The 17,889-nt window shown below is 46.8% G+C and overlaps 1 protein-coding gene and 1 pseudogene across 1 annotated transcript in view; both read right to left on the bottom strand.

Annotated features, from left to right (window-relative positions):
• The window catches only part of LOC125004104 (protein phosphatase 1 regulatory subunit 29-like), a 246,391-nt gene that overhangs the window by 201,264 nt on the left and 27,238 nt on the right, over window positions 1-17,889 (bottom strand). The gene's annotated exons all lie outside the window — the stretch shown is intronic.
• On the bottom strand, window positions 10,896-14,377 carry LOC125003460 (annotated as a pseudogene).

The following is a 17,889-nucleotide window of genomic DNA, read 5'->3' as shown; positions in this document are numbered from 1 at the left end:
AGTTAGGATTAACTGCACTTATTTACTAAACTGGATTAGAATTTAAGAAATGTCTTGTAAATGCTTGAGATTTAGCTGTAAATCAGCAACATTTTACGAAGACAACAGTTCAGTGCTGTATGTCTGTTTGGTAAAATGTTCTAAAGATGTTTTAAACCTTTCTGATATTAAATATTCTTCATATATTAATTTGATGAGATTTGACGAGAATTTAATATCTCGCTAAATAGTATGTCATTAATGAGGTATACAGCGGCTGGGATGAAGAGCAGCATGGGTGGACTGGGGAAGGAAGGAGGTCCTGCCTCAAGTGGAGGAGTTCAAGTATCTCGGGATCTTGTTGAAGAGTGAGGGTAGGATGTAGCGGGAGATCGATAGACGGACCGGAGCGGCGCTTGCAGTGATGTGGGTAGTCTGTCGAGGTGAAGAGAGAGCTAAGCCGAAAAACGAAGCGCTCATTTTACCGGTCAATCTACGTTCCAACCCTCACCTACGGTCAGCAACTTTGGGTAATGACCGTCAGAACAAGTTCGCAGATACAAGCGGAGTAGAACCGCTGCTCCTCCACGTTGAGTTAGTTGAGGTGGTTTGGGCATTTGGCAACAATGCCTACCGGACACCTCCTGACGCCTCAGGTGTGGGCATGTCCCACCAAAAGGAGGCCTCGGGGGTTGGCCTAGGACATGATAGATAGATTTATCTCCCGTCTGGCCTGAGAGCACCTGGTGGTTCCTACGCAGGAACTGGTGGAAGTGGCCAGGGAGAGGGCCGTCTGGACCTCCCCGCTGAAGCTGCTGCTCCTGTGACCCGGACCCCAGATAAGCGGAAGACAACGGAACAGAATGGAAAGATATACAGAAATATGCAAGAGTTTGAGCCACTATAGTGCACCAAGAGACGATACAAATCACGCCGATCGGGCATAGGCCTTCTGAGGGTGCCCTGTGGTGTTTGGCGAGTTTTATTAGGAGTTTTTTGGGTCCTATGGGTTTTGGGGAGGGATCTCTGTGGGACAGACTCGTTCCAGTGCATTCTGTAGATACTTGATCAGTTTGGGATCTAGCGAATTCAAGTCCCCGGGTTTCTTGAGTGGTTCCTAAACCATTTTTGTGCCTGGGTGGGTGCCTGGTCAGCTCTAGGTGGGTGGGTCCAAAAGTTTTCAATTCTCCTATTAGTGGTTTTATTGATGTGGCTGATCGGCATACGCCATTTAAACTTACTAGAGCGAAAAAAAAACAAAAAGTGATCAAGACACCTTCTTTTTTAGGCGTGTGTGGGTAAGGCCTCCAATTCCATCAAGGCCGTAGGAGTAACCTTTGCTTTTGTTAGTATGAATACTACACAGATTTAACAGCTACACGTCTCTCGTGTGGCCTCAAGCAATCTGAACCGGAAAAGCTATTGAGTCCGTAATAACTTAAAACACCTGTGAGGCTGTTGATGGGCTCTGAAGCAGCAAAAATCCATTTTCATGGTGGAAAACACAAAATGCCAAAATGGTATTTTATTTATTTATTTTTTTCTGCAGCTCAGTCAAGAATAGAAATCAACCAACCAGCTCATGTTTATTTACTGGTGAAAATGTCACCACCCGCTACTATATGCCCATGTATGCACACAGAACTCCAAAACATAAGGCCAAGAAGAAGCTTCGCCTGTTATGAAAAGCTGTATAATTTAAATCCAGAATGTCAGCGTGCAGCCCTGGACCTTTGCCGTGCTTTAAAACACATTCTGATTATTGTGTGGATTAAATCAGAATGTAACAAAAGTTTGCGTATGTCATTTTGACAAGGTTAAAGGTAATAGTGTCACGCCGTTATGTTGTGGTACAGTAGAATGGCATTCTAACTCACCAACCCTGCAATAGAACTTGGAGGACTGAAAAACTATAATTTTCCATTTCAAACCTTTCAGATGCCAGAACCTGCCTGGTAATTTGTAGCTCTCAAGACAGCTCTCTCCTTATGCATTGTTATTTGACTGTTGTGGAAAGCCGGCCGCTAAGCCCCTAAGTACACCAGTGAATGTGTGTGAAACAGTTACTACTTATTATTAGTTCTCTCATCCGCATTTTCCAATTAGTTGATTAATCTCCATAAACTGTCGCTTTGGAATAACGTCGCATTGATCGTATTGCACAACCAACGGTTCAATTTACAGCTGCGTCAAACACATGGCAGCACGAAATCCAAACACTTGAGAGTCTTATATTAATTAAACAATTAATCCACTTTCAAAATTTTATGTTAAGTCATTTCAACTCTTGGACAAAAGCCGTGGGCCCCTGTTGACCCACCTTTCCTCCCACTCTCTGCATATGGTGTATCTCGTTGCCTGGAGCCGAGCACACAGCAGACTGCACTTAGGGGAATCATTATAGTACTTTGCCCCTGAAACCAGTCAGTACTCCCACACACAGGATACTACTCCAACACACCTTTTCTTTTTGATTAAAAACAAATGTATGTGGACTTTCTCACTGACAGGAGTGTAAATGACATTGACCATCTTGTGACAGTCCAGTGTTCTGCTGGGAAACTTTTGGACCTGGCATTGATGTGTATGTCACTTAGACATGTACCACCCATCTAGACCAGACCAGGCACCCCCACTCCTTGATGGCAGCAGATATCTCCAGCAGGACGCAGCCTAACACAGATCCGCACACAAAAATCGGTTTTGACCTGACCTCAAATTCACTAGATCCCAAATGGATCAAGTATCTGTGGCATTCACTGGTACAAGAATGATCCACATAAGCCACAGAAACTTTCCATTAACAGAAATAAACTAGGAATGATCAAAGTTTAAGGTTGGGGACTTAAATATAGTTGGTAGAACAATGTATTCATGCATAATCCTCCATCACAGTGGTGACATAGCACACTACTTCCTGCAGAGCTACTGAGGTCACACCCCCTACATGCACTGTGCAACCCTCCATCACATGCACAATGATTTCTAGAATTCTGAACAACTTTTCTGAGCCCACAATACAGATGCAGTATTGAAGCAACACATTTGAGCCAAAGGACTTCATAAAGTTCTATACTTACAATTAAATCTGAGTCAATCTGAGACTAGAGTACTGAGAGTACTGAGAACTGAGTTTATATTTATGTTGGTATAGGACTTATATATGTTCCCAGTAATTTCCCGTTAATTCACATTAATGTCCATAAATTCCATTGGGCATTAACTTTACACAAATTCCCAAAATTCAAATTTCCATGGAAATTTTCCAGAAATTTACCAGATATTTTCCACTCCTTTTAACCCTACATATGACCCAAAGGCCCCCACAAACAATGCTATATTGCCAGATTAATCCAGCCTTGATTAATGTAACAGCCATTAGTGGATCTAGCTTTTGGCATACCAATGGTACCGCCACCATTAAAGCATTGTTAAACAATCATTTAAATCCATTTATTCCTCTGCTCTAGACAACAACTCCAATCTAAACCCACTGTCACAGCCACTTAAAGCTTTCCCTCCCTGACCTCGGGAGACCTCATGCTGACTGACGTTGAATTAGTTACCTCGGAAAACCCCCGCTACGTGTTAGCAACCCGCTCCGAACCGCAGGAATCTGACGTGCCCGTGGAATCAGCATCAGATGTACCTGTTGACCTGCACTGCAGCAAACTGAGCAGCAGGTGGCCCGGGGTCTTTATTCGTGGCCTAGCTTAACGGACAGAACATGGGTTAAACTGCCTGCCTGTGTTGGGAGTTCCGTTTTCCTCTGTGGCCACTCGCATTAAAATTCTGTAAGGAGCTGTGAAATTGGAACGAGCTCTGGACCAAAACAGAGACAGATGTGGAACCAAATAATAACAACAATAATGTTAATAATACCCTAAAGCAACAGCGCCGCAATAAAACCAAAGGAAATGAGCTGCATGCCTCACATAGTAAATCAGAACAGTGTGTGCATGGAACCGTGATTCGCCGCACAGGTTTGTAGTTATGTAACTGACTGAGCAGTGGTATTGGTTTGCTTGTGTCTGCCTTTTTGGTTTGTTAACTCCGGGCTCTGACAGAGTAATCCAGCGTCAGATGTTGTTTGCCATTTTCTGGCACCTATTATTATGAACTTGCATTAAAAAGGATAGCAAAGTCACCCATTTTTAGGTGATGTAAAAAGCTTGTAAGACTAATAGAGACATGAACATTACAAAAAACAAAAAACTTATATACAAGGCCTTATATTGCATTTGTCGCCTTATCCTGCAACTGTATAGAGCATTTTAATGTCTTTCAAGTAACTGTTTTGGTTTTGTGTCTTGCCACTTTGGGTACCGGGTTTAGCGCTCATACACCGATTAGGCATAACATTATGACCATGAACAGTAGAAGTAAATAACATTGACCATCTTGTGACAATTCAGTGTACTGCTTGGAAACTTTTGGACCTGGCATTAATGTGGATGTTACCTACACCAGACAAGAGACAAGGCACCCCCACCCCATGACAAGGACACCTCCAGGAGGAGGCAGCCTGACACAAACACAAAAAAAGGTTTAAGAACAACTTAAAAAAGCATGAAAAACAGCACAAGGTGTTGACCTGGCCTCCAAACTCCCTCGATCCCAAATGGAACAAGTCTGTGGGATGCCCTGGAACAAGTCTGATCCACAGATAGGACGTCAACCCATTGGACTCAAAGACCCCCACTTACAACATTGTGTTTCCGGACACCACAGGACACCCTCAGAAGGTCCATGTCCATTCTCTGATGAGCCACAAAAATTTTGGAGGCGCAAGGGAGACCTACACAATATTAGGAAGGTGGTCATAGAGTTATATCTGATAGTGTATGTTACTTGTATACACATTACTATGGAATTCCATGTTGTACAACTACAACAACAAAAATCGACCCAACTAGTCACAGATCTTTGCACAAATGTATATTTTTGACTCTGTAACCCACATGGTGGGACTGATTTGCGGACACACGCCACACTAAAAGCATCAAAATTATTTCTTTATCTGAGCAAAGCAACCGAGTACAGGGCATTCAGTTCTCTTAGCAAGAGTCAAATAAGTTCCTCCGTTCCTGCTTTGCAAACTCGTGAATCCTTCATCGTCGTTCCTGTTTTTGGGGGCCCTGGGTACCCAGTGACAGACAGGGGACTGACAGTCAGGCTGAGCTCCAAAAGAAGGCTTCACACTCAGCTGAAACTTGGCTGGGTCACCCCCCTTGCCTCCTGCGAGGCCTCCGGGAGGAATGTCACAGCTTCTAATGGGCACAGATGGCGTGGTGTCACGAGCCAAGTAATGTGTGAATATCTGGTTCCACTGTTGCGTTCCGTCAAAGGCACAAAATTAGCGCTGCAGTGCACGCATCGCATGAGGGCACAAAGGCGAACGCTGACGCGCACAACCAGACAAACTCTAAAACTACACCCTGTTTGCTTCCCTTTACCCTAAATCATGCCATTGATTGGTGATTTTGCAACCATTTAGTGATGGTGGCAAACTGTCAGGCCATTCATTTTTCACCCCTCCAAATGGAAATCAAAGGAATTATGAATAGTCTGAGGACAAAAATGCTATATTTTTGTCATAATGAAGTTTTTTTTGCCAAATACACCACCTCTCTTGTGCCTCCACAACAGTTGTGACTGTTCTCATTGAGGACACATTTATTTGGAGCTGCATGCATCCAAAAAGCGTTAAAAATAAGCAAACTGTACTTGCGGATTTGTTTTGAGAAGATGTCTTGCTACTCATCTGAGTAGCTTCTCCAGTTCTAAAAGACTGGTGGGAAGTTGAATTTTAAACAGGAACTTCTTCGACCTCTTCATTTTCATTATTGTAAAAAGTAATCTAGACATTTGATCTATTGATCTAGACAGCTACCTGTCTCATTTTCGAAGTTTTAAATGCTCCGCCCCAACACCACCACCACTGAATCAATTCATCCAGGAACAAAAAACACTGAAGGACGAAGAAGCTCTAACTAGAGGTGACTGTAACGTACCGAGGTGTAGAACTAAATTCTCCCAAATGGTCTTTATCTGCAAGAGGAACACATCCCTGGAACAAGCTACCACCACTTATCCGAAACTGCGACAACTAAAAAAATCTCAAGCACTGGTTAAAAATAAATCAGACATGCACTCGTGTAGCCTGAATAGTTTTCCTAATCTGACGACAGTCTCGAGGGTTGTTGCTCCATTAATGTTCTGTCTGTGTCTTTTTTGGTTTCTTTTGACATTGTCTGTCTGTGTCTGGTTCTGTAAATTGTCTATTGTATGATTGTCCTTTTAAGGTCTTCTGTGTCTGTGTTGTGTAGTTGCCTCAGGACTACGGCGCATTTACACTGATGACTAACGCATCAATGTTGATTAATGTGCACTGTCCCAATTCAATACACTAATAATAATAATAATAATCTATGGGTACAGCCCATCAGAAACTTTTCTACTTTCTGGATAACTATGTTATCCAGAAAGTAGTAGATAACTATGTTGTTATCAGCTGGGGGCAGGGGTTGTCAGGTCAATGTTCAATGTTCAATGTTCTCTCTGTAGATGGTTAAGGCGTCTTTAGCATGCACCTACACTGCTCTCTGTGCTCCTTGCATGCTTCACGTTTACTCACTTGTCTTGGTTTAAATGCAGCCCTTGTGTGTCTCTGCGTATATACACACATACACAAAGGCTGTGTGTGTGTGTGTGTGTGTGTATATACATACACACGGCAAATAAAGCAGATACTACATAAAGTCACGGGGGAAATAAGGCGACGCTGTGAGCTATTATTATGATGTACTGTCTGTGGAAATGTACGATGTACTCAAATTGAAAACGTGATTCAGCTCCCGGTGCGTTTTAATACCTGTGAGTGATTGGAGATATTGATATTTCTATGTGCACCTGATGGTTTTTTAGTTCTGCATCCGAGCAAGGTGGGCATGGAAGTATAAATGCCTTGTGTGTGTGTGTGTGTGTGTGTCCTGTCTGCGCATCTCTGTATATGTGCGTGAATGCTGTGAACCTTTTCTGTCACTCTGCATCTACCTGCCTGCCAGATGCTTGCTAACAAGGACCTAGCTTCTCGGGGGCTAATACTCTACCTGCCCATCACACACACACACACACACACCCACACACACACACAAACACGCACAGCATACAAACTAGACAACGGCCAGGCTGCTTTCACAGAACCGTGCAGGACTGCCTAATCAGTGTGACTCACACATCTCTGTGTGTCCAAGACCTGGCCTCATCCTTAATGCAGACTGTCAGCGAGTGCCCACACACACACACACACACACACACACACACACACACACACACACACAGAGGTGAAACCTTCTCTGTATTCAGTGCGTGTGTGTGCGTGTGCTTGTTTAAGTGTCACTAACGTTGTCCGTCTATGGCTCAGAATTTGTCTCCATCAATTATAAACCCGAGATAAGACCATGGCAGCTCTGTGTGCTGGGTGTTAGTGTGGTGCTGCTGCTGTCAAATGTCAGATAACAGCGAGTATCGGCCTGAGACTGAAAGAGGAAACAAATGAACGTGGAGGAAAAGGGAAAGCAAAGGTAGACAGAAAAGTAAGCCAAACAGAAGCGGAAGCAAACAGAAACAGAGTGACAGGGAGGCAGAAATGGAAATAAATGCAGTAGGCCTCCTTCAAAACAAATAATCCCTTCTGTGCCACAGATCTGCTCTTCATCCCAGCGACGCGTCATCAAATGACTTTTTAGCAAATGATGCAAATCCCACAGAGAGTCAGTGTCTCAGTGCACAGGGCTGACCAGATAGCTGCCCCATAGGGCCCAGCACAAAACGCCTGAGAGCCAAACCAGACAAGTGGCTGGTGAAGATAAACTAATCTGCCACAACATTAAAACCACTGACAGGAGAAATAAATTATAATATTCTCTTGTGAGAATTCAGTGTTCTGCTGGGAGCATTTGGCATTCCTGTAGATGTTACTTAGACATAGATCACCCACCTAGAGTGGGCCCCCACCCCATAGTAATGACACTCCTTGATGGCAGCAGCAGGATGCACAAAAAAAATGGTTTAGGAACAACTTGAAAAAAAATTGTACAAGCTGTTGACCTGGCCTCCAAATTTACTAGATCCCAAACCGATCAAGTACCTGTGAGATGATCCACAGAGGCCCCTCCCCTCAACCCCACAGGTCTCAAAGACCCCCACTAACAACATCCACTTTACATTGACCTGAGGCCTTTCGGCCGGATGTCTTGAAGGAAGACACTTCACTTTAAAACGGCAAGTGCAACTTCAGCAAACCCTAAAGCCTGTAAACTCCCCGTCCCTCACCCCCTCACTTGACGCTCACATTTACGTCTTTGGCAGGTACAGATGAGTTAGCAGTCCAATAATAAAGCGTTTAGCACTCAATATTTAGCAAGCCGCACACTGCTGAGCACACGCTCCTGTTGAATATGAATTCGGGAGCAATTTGCCATCCTGCAGTACTGAGAAAACACGTCAGATGTTTGGGAAGGAAATACAGAATTTAATTTAAGTACTTAAAGACACATCATCCAGTGCACTTTCTCTGTCTCCTGCTCTCTAACACATACTTTACAAAAAGGACCTACTGCTCCAATAACATGGAGAAGTGTCTATTAAGATAAGATCCATCTTGATAGTTTTCTTTTTTTACTTATATTTTATTTGGTAATATTTTTCTTTTTTACATTGTTAACCATCTTCACATATTTTCTTTTTACTTGTGATTCTCAGGAGGGTTTTTTTTTTACTGTGACCGAGCAGTTTTCCTTGTGGATCAATAAAATCCAAGTCTAATGCAGATGTTCCTACTACATGCATTTGGAGGCAGGAGAAAAAAAGTGTAAAATGCAGTTAATTATGATAATGTATACATGTATACACTACCGGTCAAAAGTTTTACAACGGCACACAGTATCCTCTGGTATAGTTGGTCAGAGCTTCATCCTACAGCAAGATAATGACCCAGAACTTTAGTCCAAGCTAAACCAGAACTAAAGCTTGAAAACATGGGGTGGACCACCCTACACGTGCCAAACATTTCTGGGAAGTTCTGCAGTAAGATTGGGAAGAACTCTCTTAAAAAATATTTGATTTCCATTTTAGAAAGAAAGAATGTAACAAGTGTGTTCACATATTAAATCAGACAAAGATTGCTACTGTGATGAGTTGAAAGTTTAGAATATATTCTGGGTTACATATTGATTCCATGATTATTATTATTATTTTAACTTCAGTTGTTTATTTGCTTTATGCTTTGATTTAAGAGTAAAATGAGACATTAAACCGCATCCATTTCACTTAAAACAAAAAAAAGAAAAAAAAAGAAAAAAAACATTGGAATGTTCTTAAACTTTTGACTGGTGGAAATATATGACAATGTCACAAATCATTTTTTCCAAATGTTATTATCTATACAGTGCCATTAATACACTGCCATTAAAAGAGACACAAACGCATGTAACATCATAACCCCGCCCTGCTCCCTGTCTAAACCCCGCCCCCTCAAAGCTGTAAACCGAAAGTTACGTATGTAACTACGGTTCTATGAATCCTGGATGACCGCCAGAGGCGGTGCTTCAAGCACTGAATGCATCCATCTCGCGCATGCGCAGGTCGAGTATTATACCAACAAAGTCACCTGTGACCCCTGATGACCCCGGTCACCTATATCTTCCGGTGACATCAGAGGATCGGTTCCTGCAGAATCTTCTCGCGAGTGCACGAGGATTCTGAGTGACGGAACGCTCTGGCGGTCATCCAGGATTCATAGAACCGTAGTTACATACGTAACTTTCGTTCTATTTCATCCTTACTGACCGCCAGAGGCGGTGCTTCAAGCACTGGATGACCCATAACAACAAAGTCACGAAGAATTCCAATGCATACCTCATTGAGAGGAAACAGCAGAGTCAGGCAACAGGACCACACCCATCGGATGGGGGGTGGCAACATTCACCCGATAGAACCTGGAGAAGGTACTTGGTGATGCCCATGATGCTGCATCACAGATGTCTTCCAGGGGCACACCACGCAGGGCCGCCCATGATGTTGAGACGGCCCTGGTAGAGTGGCACCTCACCCCTGACGGCAGGGGATGACCACCTCCTTTATATGCGTGGGTGATGACGTCAACAACCCAATGAGACAGTCGTTGTTTGGAGAGAGCACAGCCTTTCCTAGGACCACCATAGCAGAGGAAGAGCTGGTCTGACCGTCTTATACCTGCGGTCGCAGTTACATAGGTTCTCAGAGCCCGCACAGGACACAGCAGTCTTAACCTGTCCTCCCCTGCTGGGGGGACAAGTTGTGCTAGGTGGATAGGTCGATTGAGGTTCAATGACGACAGAACCTTCGGGAGAAAGGCTGTGTTTGGCCAAAGAGTAACCTCTGAACCATCCGAGTTCCACCTCAGACATGAATCACTGACGGATAGAGCATGTAGCTCTCCGACCCGCTTTGCTGAAGCAATGGCAAGGAGAAAGGCAGTCTTAACAGAGACCCACTTCAGCTCTGCCTGTTCCAGGGGTTCAAAGGGAGGCAAACACAGAGCATCTAGCACCAGGTGCAGATCCCATGCTGGGGCACGCTGTGCTCGTGGGGGTCGCAACCGCCACGCCCCCTTCAGAAAAAGTGACACCAATCTGTGGCACCCTACTGTGTCATTTTCCACCCGAACATGTCGAGAGGAAATGGCTGCCACATACACCCTCAGAGTAGCCGGGGACCGACCCTTATCCAAGAGTGACTGGAGGAACTCCAAAATCTTAGGGATTGAACAGTTCACAGGGTCCTCACCCCTGTCTGAACACCACTCAGTGAACAGCTGCCACCTATTTTCATATTGCAACCGGGTAGAAGGCGCCCTGGCATTCAATATGGTATTACAGACAGAATTTGAACACTCTGTCAGTAGGGGTTGGGCCCTGCAGCGGCCAGACCCATAGCTGCAGGCGAGGAGGGTCGGGATGCCAAATCTGGCCCTGTAACTGAGACAGGAGATCTTTCCTGTCGGGGAGGCGCCATGGTGAGCTGCGGCAGAGCCTGCTCAGCAATGGGAACCACGTCCTGCCTGGCCAAAAGGGGGCTACCAACAGCAGTCTGTGGCCCTGCTGGAGGACCCTCTGTAGCGTTGGAAAAATCAGAGGGATTGGCGGAAACGCATAGAGAAGACTGTCTGGCCAATCGTGGGCAAGAGCGTCCTGACCCAGAGGGCTGCTCTCTTCTGTCAAAGAGAACCAGAGAGGGCAATGGGTCGACTCCTCCGTGGCAAACAGATCCACCTCTGCCTTGCCAAAGACCTCCCAGATTTTGAGAACGACCTCTGGATGAAGCCGCCACTCCCCTGGCGGCGGTTTGTAACGAGAGAGGAAGTCGGCAGCCTGGTTCTTTTCCCCGGGCAAATACATTGCTCTCAGGCTGGCCAGACGTGGGGCTGCCCACAACAGCAGGTCCCGGGATGCCTGCAACAGTTGGGCAGACCTGGTGCCCCCCTGGTGGTTTATGTGGGAGACGGTTGAGACATTGTCCGACCGTATAAGCACATGTCGGCCTCTCAGGAAGGGAAGGAAGAAAAGCAGTGCCCTGTGCACAGCCCACAGTTCTAGAACATTGATATGCACCGAGCGGTCTCGAGCAGACCACAGCCCCTGAGCTGTCCGGTTCTGCCACACGGCGCCCCACCCTGAGAGGGAGCATCTGTTGTGATGGCTTCCCGACGGGATGCAATGGAACCCAAGGGCATGCCCTGAAGGAGAAATGATCTCTCTCTCCATGGGGCCAGAGCAAGAAGGCAACAGCGTGACACTCTGAGTCTCCTGTGCCTGTGCCATCGAACATCGAAATGAAAGCTGTGCAGCCACCTCTGAAGAGGACGTAGCGACAGCAGTCCCAGAGGAACCACATTGGCAGCAGCCGTCAGTTTCCCGAGGAGGCGCAAAAACTCCACATAGCGCAACCACCTGCCTTCCTGAGACAATAGAAGGAGGCGGAGAATGTCGTCCACCCGCTGTGGTGACGGACAGGCCTTCATGGCGACTGAATCGAGAGTCATTCCGAGAAAGAGTGTGCTCTGCGAGGGAACCATGCAACTCTTGGTAAAATTTACCTTCAGGCCCAGTCGGGCCACGTGGGACAGAAGATGTGTCGTGTCCAGGGCCACCTGAGATTGGGACGGTGCACAGATGAGCCAGTCGTCCAGATATGGGAGGACCTTCATGCCCTGCGACTGCAGGGGTGAGAGGGCTGCCATCATGCACCTGGTGAAAACCCGTGGGGAAAGGGAGAGGCCAAACGGGAGCACCCTGAACTGGTAATGACGCCCGTGAAAAGCGAACCGCAGAAACTGTCTGTGGTTTGGAGCTATGGGGACATGAAAGTAGGCATCCTTCAGGTCTATTGATGTAAACCACTCCTCTCTGGCCACAGTGCGCAGAACCTCTGCATTGCTGAGCATGTGGAACCTCAAGACCTTCAGGAATCTGTTGAGACCCCTCAGGTCGAGGATGGGACGGAGTCCGCCGTCTTTCTTGTTACTAGAAAGTAAGTGGAGTAGAATCCCCCTGGTTGCAACAGGGGATCTACTGGCTCGATGGCACCTTTGTCCAGGAGGACGGACAACTCCTGGCTGAGGGCTTGGGCTTTTGCCGGGTCGCGTATGATGGTCATCTTGACCCGGCCATAGGCTGGGGGCCGGCGTCGGAACTGAAGTTTGTACCCGTGGGTCAAGGTGGAAAGCACCCAGGGGTCCCTGGTGGAAGCAGCCCAGTAACTGAGCTGCTGCTGGGAAAAACAGCCGACGACCGGCCCCTGGGCCTCAGCGCCGGGTCCCCCGGCCTCTAGAGGCTCTGGGGGCACGACGGGCAGCATGAGAGGCCTGAGGTTGCCTAGAGGGCAGCTGCTCAGAGGCCCGAAAACCCCGTGCCTGCTGGTGGGCAGGCAGTGAAGGTGTGCGCTGAGACCTGCGATAGCTACTGGGATAAGCCTGTGGATGAGGCCGGCGCTGGGGGGCAACTGAAGAGCTCCTAGGGCCGCTAGGAGGGGGCATATTCCTTTGAAGCTCAGACAGCTGAAATCGAGTCTGTCTGGCTTGAACTGTGCGGTTAAGCGCCTCTAGAGCCGCAGACCCAAATAGCTCCCCAGGTTCCACCGGAACACTGCGGAGAGTTCTCCTACATGCATCAGTCAGAGGAGATTGCGCCAGCCAAACCTGACGGCGAGCCTGGACGAGAGTGGACATCAATCGCCCCAGCTCTCTAGACATCAGCGCGAATGCCTGCAGGGAAGCGTCGCTGAAATTGTGGACGGGAGCATCCACTGTAGTCTCCTGCAGGGATGCTGATAGCGCGAGCAGCAGGTGGGACATAGAATTACCTATGCGTCCCATGCGTGCCGCTGCGTCATAGGCTTTACAGAGTAGGTCATCCGTAACCCGACACTGGGGACGAGGACACCTCGCATCTGGCCTCAGAGCCTCATCAGGCGAGACAATCAGAGCAGCTATAGGGGGCTCAATTGCTGGCATGCGGCCCAAGCCAAATCTGGGTGCATCCTGCATGGCTGCCAGGGTGCGGCCATCAGATGTTGCATGAGAGAGAGTTCTAGAATCCCTCCAACATGCATGCAACTCCCTCAGATACTCTTCTGATGGGGGGACAGTAAAGTTAGTGTGGGATGGACCACGCCTGAAGAAAGCACTGGCTGGAGCCGACTGAGCTTGCGGTAGGTCTAACTGCAAACGGGCCAGGGCCATACGAATGATGGCTCCCATTGAGCCATCATCAGAACCACCAGCGGAGCTGTGGGTCGATGAGCAGGAGCCTGCCGCGGAAGCACGGGAGGTTACATCCTGCGCAACCACTTCCGGCTCATATTCAGCAAATTGAGTGGCTGACGCCGCCATGGAAAGCACATCTTCCTCCGGCTCCAAGGTGGCCGCTGGAGGCACTGAAGCAGCTGGCTCCCCTGCACTAGTCCCAGACTGGAAGGTTAGGAAGAGGGATTTCATATTATTAATTTCTGTTGTTAACTGGTCCACCTTGGAAGCAAGGCTGGACTCCTTAACCCTCTTCCTGGAAGTGGGGACTGCTGTCTCGGCAGCACGACGTTTGGGCCTGCCAGACCGAGTTGGAACCACTCCCTGTGCTGGGGTCAGCTGTTCAGCTGATGGGCTGAGGGTCAACAGTTGTTCTACCTCAGCTAGTCTGGCAGCCCTCACTGCCCGGGGCATGAAGCTGCAGTTCATGCAGGCGTCATCTGAAAGAGCCTCCTTCAGATGCTCAAGGCCGAGGCATGAGGGACACAAATCATGGCCATCTTCAGGCTGCAGAGAAGCCATACAGGCCGAACAAGAATGGTTGCCAAACATGGTGACAACCAGGAAAACAAACAGAAAGCAACAGACAGTGGGAGAGGGAGCGAAACCGCCGCCGTCACCAGATAAATGTTGCAGGAGATGAGTTAGCCTCAGCGGGAACACTGCTACCAACTACAAAATCACACCTATGCTGGGAGCGGGAGCGTAAGCACTGCCTTCACCAGTTAGGGGTATTTGCACAAAACGGGCACAGTCAAAATGGCACCACAATACACAAACTAAGGTAGGCCGAGCGAAAAACGCCGGTAATAATTAATAGGGAAAGAAAAGTATCAAACGGTCAAGAAAATGACCGCTGATGCACATCAATCAACTGAAATACCAAGTGCAATGCAAATGCCGGGAGAGGGAGCGAAATCACTACCGTCACCAACAAGTGAAAAATGCAACACAAAACGAGTACAATCGGTTGCACCGATAGTCAACGGCAAGCACACGCAATGCCTACAGCTAATTGGCAAACATTAGCGGTACAGATGCTGGGAGAGGGAGCGAGGTCACTGCCTTCACCAGCAACTGAAAAATAATACAAATATATAGCGGTACAAATGTCGGGAGAGGGAGCGAGGCCACTGCCTTCACCAACAATTGAAAATATAATACAAATATATAATACAACCATATACCGGTACGAATGCCGGGAGAGGGAGCGAGGCCACTGCCTTCACCAGCAAACGAAACAACAAAACAAAGCGAATGCAAAAGGGTTGCACCGATAGTCAGCACTAATGGCAAGCACACGCAATGCCAACAGCTGATTCACATAATATTATGCCGGGAGAGGGAGCGGGAACACTACCTCCACCAACAAACAAACAAATACAACCAACGAGTAACCGGTTGCACTTAAGAATGTATATAATAGAACGAAATAAACTTATCCAACCGAGGATGAAAAGCCGATGCGGATGTGTCCGCGGCAAACCACAAACCTCTCGGCGGAGTCCGTTGCAGCCTTTGGAGGGGCGAGCAGCTCGCGGCTCCGACGAAACGTCGCAAGGCTACCGGCAACGAAGCAATAGCCACTTAGCTTTAGCTAGCGTAGTGGCGTGCAGTTACCTGCGAAGCGAGAAGATGAAAAGGAACTGATCCTCTGATGTCACCGGAAGATATAGGTGACCGGGGTCATCAGGGGTCACAGGTGACTTTGTTGGTATAATACTCGACCTGCGCATGCGCGAGATGGATGCATTCAGTGCTTGAAGCACCGCCTCTGGCGGTCAGTAAGGATGAAATAGAACTGGGGGAAACACTGAAAATGATTCAAATCCAACTGCATAAAAATACCTGTGAATGAATGATGCTATCAACTTTTCCATGCACGTCTGATGTTTTGTTACTTCTGCAGTCAAGCAAGGTATGCACATCTTAAAAAGTCTCAATTGACAAACAACTGGGCCCCAGAATAATAAAATAATAAAAAAGTCCCAACAAGGTAGTATTTAATGACAACTTGGCTCTCACGACTTCATAAAAACAAGACCAAGCACAAACACTTAAGTGGCTGGATTTATGAAACTATAGCAGCCTTGCCAAACAGTCCCTATAGCTTCCCTACATACATTCACATAAACACACACACACACACACACACACACACACAGACACGCATGCCTCAGCTGTGGGCTGCATCTGCCAGCGTGTGCGCCTCGCCTCGTCCATGTTATCAACCACAGCTATGGTTTATTTATATATCTGTGACTTGGCAGCGATTCACTTGCAAATTGAACTGCAGCGCACAGCCCAGCACATGCACTTACACTCAAACGCTCGCTAAGCAGCGGGGACACAGTCAGACGCACTCCGACTTGGAAACGTTAAAACAAACAAACAAAAAGACTGAGTGCAAACAGAAGAAACTTGTGCGCAGTTAAATTTTTATGGTTGCCATTAACTGTCCCGGTTTACAATGGACAGAATGCTCATCTTTAGGTGGATAACATGAACAGCCCACCCAGAAGGTGGTCTGAGCAAAAAGATTTAACCTGGCAGTAAGGGAGCTGTTGTTTTTCCTCGTCAAAAATGCATCAACTCCCCCAAAACGCATACATGCAGGCCTGAAAAATTGAACCAGAGTTCAGTCTGACTTCTCACGGCTGAGATGGTGTCGCAATTATTAATATATATATTTTTTTTTCAATGAACGTATTCGCCTCCACTACTGCTTTTAGAAAGTGTTTTCTTATTTTATGTGTTTTTTTTCTTCTCAGTGTATGAGTCGGCAGCAGCCCAAGGCCGCCGGTGAATATTTAAAAGGCCGCCTTGTTAATATAAACCTGAGCATGTTATGGTTTTATTTTGCTAAAAATGTCAGCTTTAAACATTTAAAAAGTTAAAAGGTGATATATATTTCTTTTTTCATGCAAAGAAAATGAAAACCTTCCTGATGCTCATTCCTTCCTGACTTTTAAAATCTCATTTATGAGTTTGTCGTGGCAGCAGAAGTCAGAAGTTTGTGTTGTAAGTACTGAAACCATCGAGTCCTAAACCGATCAGGCATAACATTATGACCAGCTTCCTAATTTTCTGTCGGTCTCCCTTGAGTCTTCAAAACAGCTGTGACCGAGACATGGGCCTTATCAGGGTGTCCTTTGGGTGCTTTGGGTTGAGGGGAGGGGTCCTCTGAGGGGAGAGGGCTCTGATCATCCCACAGATACTTGATCAGTTTGGGATCTTGTAAATTTGGAGGCCAGGTCAACACCTTGTGCCAAGGGACTCCATACCATCTGCAGGTCAGAATAGTACACAATAGTACAACAGGCATGCAGGGGAAAAGTTTCATTTTAGCTGGATTTAAGACATCCACTGTGTAGCTATAAATGACAAAGTGAAGGTGGGAGGGAAAAGAGTGTCCAATCCACTCATAGTTGAACCCTGTAAATACTGTATATCTGCACACACATTTAGCATAGTTGTGTTGTTCTGCATGTTGTTTTTTTTCCTGCATTGCATTTAAGACCATTTGTGGCACTGTTAAACTGGATTCAATTAAACACAAAAGTGTTTCTGTTATTCAGACTACAATGGGGTTCTCGTAATAGTACAACACAATACAACTCAATAGCACTACAAACCAATACCTCCAGAATGAAAACACAATTGCATCCACAGAGCTCTCAGTCGCTCATCACCGCAACCTTCATAAAACTGAGATTTACTGTAGGACTGTCGACACCGTCACTCGTGTACCCAGTGAATGGGGGAGTGAGTGTATATCACAAAAGTGGTCTGCAAAATGTGTTGCGTACATGATTTGCGGTCACTGTAACCGTTTTAACTGCCAGATCATTTCAGCTCTTACAGAGCAGCCTTCACGCCTTTCCCCGGTTCACACTCCGACCGGTGAATTCAGCATCACGGACAGATGTCTGCGGAGCTGAGCTCGGCTGAGCCGCGAAGACTTTCAGCACCACGGACAGAGACGCGCTCACTCTCGGCTGCAGCTCTCCAGGTTTCAGAGGAAACTTTTCAGAGAACATCAAGCTTCATTTATTCAGCATCTC

This window comes from Mugil cephalus, chromosome 2 (assembly GCF_022458985.1).
Source record: "Mugil cephalus isolate CIBA_MC_2020 chromosome 2, CIBA_Mcephalus_1.1, whole genome shotgun sequence".
Lineage (NCBI taxonomy): Eukaryota > Metazoa > Chordata > Actinopteri > Mugiliformes > Mugilidae > Mugil > Mugil cephalus.
Note: the sequence above shows the minus strand (reverse complement) of the source record. Positions and strands in the feature narration are given on the sequence as shown.